This window comes from Erythrolamprus reginae, chromosome 9 (assembly GCF_031021105.1).
Source record: "Erythrolamprus reginae isolate rEryReg1 chromosome 9, rEryReg1.hap1, whole genome shotgun sequence".
Taxonomy (NCBI): Eukaryota; Metazoa; Chordata; class Lepidosauria; order Squamata; family Dipsadidae; genus Erythrolamprus; species Erythrolamprus reginae.
This window is the reverse complement of record NC_091958.1, coordinates 47,677,071-47,682,070: the sequence shown is the minus strand read 5'-3', so window position 1 is coordinate 47,682,070 and position 5,000 is coordinate 47,677,071. Positions and strand designations below refer to the sequence as shown.

Here is a 5,000-nt window from a genome sequence, read left to right as displayed (position 1 = left end):
AAAACAATTCTTGGATTAGAATCATGCCAATGGGGAATATGAAAGAAATTATCTATTGCCCTCCTATAAAGCTTCATGCTTGTGTTTAAAATAACTAATCCTTAACATAGACAAGGAATTGGATTAATTTGGACAATAATATTACCAGTACTAGAAGGAGTGAGACTTGCTCTTGGAGATGCTTTATTTATGAATATGTATGTTTACATCATCTATTGTTTATGCATTAGTCTCCTGCCTTTCCAATATGCAGGAATAGGAGTCAATAGAAAAGAATATTTGTAATCCAAGGTTAGAAACATAGAAACATAGAAGTCTGACGGCAGAAAAAGACTTCATGGTCCATCTAGTCTGCCCTTATACTATTTTTTGTATTTTATCTTAGGATGGATCTATGCTTATCCCAGGCATGTTTAAATTCAGTGACTGTGGATTTACCAACCACGTCTGCTGGAAGTTTGTTCCAAGGATCTACTACTCTTTCAGTAAAATAATATTTTCTCATGTTGCTTTTGATCTTTCCCCCAACTAACTTCAGATTGCGTCCCCTTGTTCTTGTGTTCACTTTCCTATTAAAAACACTTCCCTCCCGAACCTTATTTAACCCTTTGACATATTTAAATGTTTCGATCATGTCCCCCCTTTTCCTTCTGTCCTCCAGACTATACAGATTGAGTTCATTAAGTCTTTCCTGATACGTTTTATGCTTAAGACCTTCCACCATTCTTGTAGCCCGTCTTTGGACCCGTTCAATTTTGTCAATATCTTTTTGCAGGTGAGGTCTCCAGAACTGAACACAGTCTTCCAAATGTGGTCTCACCAGCGCTCTATATAGCGGGATCACAATCTCCCTCTTCCTGCTTGTTATACCTCTAGCTATGCAGCCAGGCATCCTACTTGCTTTTCCTACCGCCTGACCACACTGTTCACCCATTTTGAGACTGTCAGAAATCACTACCCCTAAATCCTTCTCTTCTGAAGTTTTTGCTAACACAGAACTGCCAATGCAATACTCAGATTGAGGATTCCTTTTCCCCAAGTGCATTATTTTACATTTGGAAACATTAAACTGCAGTTTCCATTGCTTTGACCTATGGACATTTTTTATAGACATTTCATTACCCAACATTAGTGCTACAAGGGCAACTTTCCCCCCCCATCTCCTTTCTAGCACTGATGATGTTGCCTAGCTGGGTGATGAAACGTCTCCAAGAAAACCACCAAGCTTGGAGACCATCCAGGACCTCATAAATTAGGAGTGCATTGCTTTGTAAGGATTACTCTCTATCAATATTCTTTGGAGCCGGTCCCACCAGCTCATGTTGTCTAGTAAATACTGCAATGAATCTCAATTCATTGCTTGGGGTCCTGAGTTTATTTATTTATTATTTAGATTTGTATGCCGCCCCTCTCCGCGGACTCGGGGCGGCTCACAACAAGGCATAAACAAATCGTAACAAATCCAAATAAATTTAAATATTTAAAAAAGTTTAAAAGAGAACCCCAATATACTAACAAACACACAAACAAGCATACCATACATAAATTATACATGCCTGGGGGAGATGTTTCAGTTCCCCCATGCCTGACGGCAAAGGTGGGTTTTAAGAACTTTACGGAAGGCAGGGAGGGTAGGGGCAGTTCTAATCTCCGGGGGGAGTTGGTTCCAGAGAGTCGGGCTGCCACAGAGAAGGCTCTTCCCCTGGGGCCCGCCAACCGACATTGTTTAGTTGACGGGACCCGGAGAAGGCCCACTCTGTGGGACCTAATCGGTCGCTGGGATTCGTGCGGCAGGAGGCGGTCTCGGAGATATTCTGGTCCAATGCCATGAAGGGCTTTAAAGGTCATAACCAACACTTTGAATTGTGACCGGAAATTGATCGGCAACCAATGCAGACTGTGGAGTGATGGCGAAACATGGGCATACCTAGGTAAGCCCATGACTGCTCTCGCAGCTGCATTCTGCACGATCTGAGAGCGTTACAGTAGTCGAACCTCGAGGTGATGAGGGCATGAGTGACTGTGAGCAATGAGTCCCGGTCCAGATAGGGCCGCAACTGGTGCACCAGGTGAACCTGGGCAAACGCCCCCCTCGCCACAGCTGAAAGATGGTTCTCTAATGTGAGCTGCGGATCGAGGAGGACGCCCAAGTTGCGGACCCTCTCCGAGGGGGTCAATAATTCCCCCCCCCCAGGGTAATGGACGGACAGATGGAATTGTCCTTGGGAGGCAGGACCCACAGCCACTCCGTCTTATCCGGGTTGAGTTTGAGTCTGTTGACACCCATCCAGGCCCCAACAGCCTCCAGACACCAGCACATCACTTCCGCTGCTTCGTTGACTGGACATGGGGTGGAGATGTAAATCTGGGTATCATCAGCGTACTGATGATACCTCACCCCATGCCCTCGGATGATCTCACCCAGCGGTTTCATGTAGATATTAAATAGCAGGGGGGAGAGGACCGACCCCTGAGGCACCCCACAAAGGAGAGACCTCGGAGTTGACCTCTAACCCCCCACTAACACCGACTGCAACCGGCCAGAGAGATAGGAGGAGAACCACTGAAGAACAGTGCCCCCCACTCCCAACCCCTCCAGCCGGTGCAGAAGGATACCATGGTCGATGGTATCGAAAGCCGCTGAGAGGTCAAGCAGCACCAGGACAGAGGATAAACCCGTGTCCTGGGCCCGCCAGAGATCATCCATCAACGCGACCAAGTTTGATTCCACAATCTTATGGGGAACCGAAGTCTGCTGGTTATTCACAACCGTTAGCTAAAATAACGGAGGACGTGAAGAATTTAATTTGAATATTATGAGCCAAGACTATTAAAAAAAACCCACACTGATTACATTTCATGCATTGCTCCCAGCTATAATTCATTGTGTTTCAGATTAATGCAACCGTTGTGGGGTACAGAGTTCGGTTTAGGATTATTATTTTTAAAATAAATATATTTATTAGTTTTAAATATAAAAAAGAGACTAAAAAAAGCAAAGAAACATCTCGTCCAATACAATTACAATATCAAATATCATAAAAAGGAGAAAAAAGCCCAGGAAAGAAGAGAATAGAGAAGAAGATAAAAAGTGGTGAAAAGAAAAAGGAGAGGGAGGAGATGAAGAAAGAGAAAAAAGGAAAAAGAGAGAAAGAGAGAAAGAAAGGAAAAGAAAGAAGCGATGTCAACTAGACTGTTGACTATCTTGTTACACAGCCTTTAAATTAATTAATTATTAGTATGTTTGATATCGTAGGATTATTGTTCTATACTTTTGTTTAGTAATGGATTGTAAGATTACACATCCATAACGAATTTTGACATTTTATGTAAATAATGGGTGATAATTTGTGAGAGTTAAGCATTTAGATATTTCTTTTGTTTTTTATTTATTTATTTTATTTATTAGATTTGTATGCTTTAACCAGACATACCACTTGTCCCATGTTTTATAAAATTCTGTAGCATCTTTGTCCTGTAGTTCTAAGGTTAGTTTGCTCATTTCCGCGACCTCCTGTACTTTATTAATTAAATTTAGTGTTGAGGGTATTTTATCTGTTTTCCATAGTTGAGCATAGGCAAGTCTAGCAGCAGTGGTTATGTGTATGATGAAATATCTGCCCTCTTTCATTATTTGTCGGTTTATATGCTCTACACCAGTGTTCCCCAACCTTGGCAACTTTAAGATATTTGGACTTCAACTCCCAGAATTCCAAATATCTTCAAGTTGCCAAGGTTGGGAAACACTGCTCTACACACCCAGCTCGTTTGGCTTTATGCAAAAAATCTTAATTTGCAAATCATGGCTTAGTGCGGCATATTAAGCCAGCATCTGCACTTTAATAAAAAGCCAACATTGCACCACAGTCAATCTGTTTGTCCCTTTGCCAGATTGGTAAACAAATCTTTCAAGTCTTCCTGGATTAGCAAATGAGACAGCCCCCTTCAAATGGCCAAGTTCTTTCCACCAAGAAGGTTTTTTTTTCTTTCATACAGTTTCTAACCAGAGCATTTCAAAGGACCTGAAATCTGAGAGACGTTAAATGAAGTGTGATCTAAAGGAGTTATGCAACCAGAAAACACTGGGTGTTTGTGCCTGCTTAAACATGATCTGCAAATATTCACTCCTTTCCCCCTTTTCTTAAAGCAAATGATTTTCACTTAACAGTGCTTGTTTATTCCATAATTCCAAAATATGCTGGCTCTGTTTTAAAAAGTGCTATTGCTAACATGCCGTAAGCCGCCCTGAGTCTAAGGAGAAGGGACCGCCTTCTGCTGCACGAATCCCAGCGACCAGTTAGGTCCCATAGAGTAGATCTTCTCCGAGTCCCGTCAACTAAACAATGCCGCTTGGTGGGATCCAGGGGAAGAGCCTTCTCTGTGGTGGCCCCGGCCCTCTGGAACCAACTCCCCCCAGAGATTAGAATTGCCCCCACCCTCCTTGCCTTTCGTAAGCTACTTACAACCCACCTCTGCCGCCAAGCATGGGGGAATTGAGATGCTCTTTCCCCCTAGGCCTTTACAATTTATGCATGGTATGTCTGCATGTTTGGTTTTTTATATTAATGGGTTTTTAATCATTTTTAATATTGGATTATTACTGTACACTGTTTTATTATTGCTGTTAGCCGCCCCGAGTCTCCAGAGAGGGGCGGCATATAAATCCAATAAATAATAATAAATAATAATAAAAATTGAATAAATAAATAATCTATAGTAGTCCTTCTGAAACATTTGTTTCCTCTCTCTCTGAGAACTCCCAAAAAGAGCTTTGGTTTGTTACAGGTCATATTTATTGATTTTTATTGAATTAAAATAAAATTTTAAAAAATATTTTTAAATTAAAAATTGACACACTCGCTGCCCCCCCCCCCTCCTCACAATTGCTGGTTGAAGTTTTAATATTGTATAAACTTTCAACATAGATAATTGTTGATTCTGGAGAGCTTTTGGGGGAACCACACTTTAAGACAGTGATTTCCAACCTTTTTTGAGCCGCG

The 5,000-nt window shown here is 41.8% G+C and overlaps 1 protein-coding gene across 2 annotated transcripts in view; it reads right to left on the bottom strand.

Annotated features, from left to right (window-relative positions):
* MPV17L (MPV17 mitochondrial inner membrane protein like) overlaps positions 1 to 5,000 on the bottom strand; it is a 15,863-nt gene that overhangs the window by 6,560 nt on the left and 4,303 nt on the right. The window lies entirely within an intron of this gene.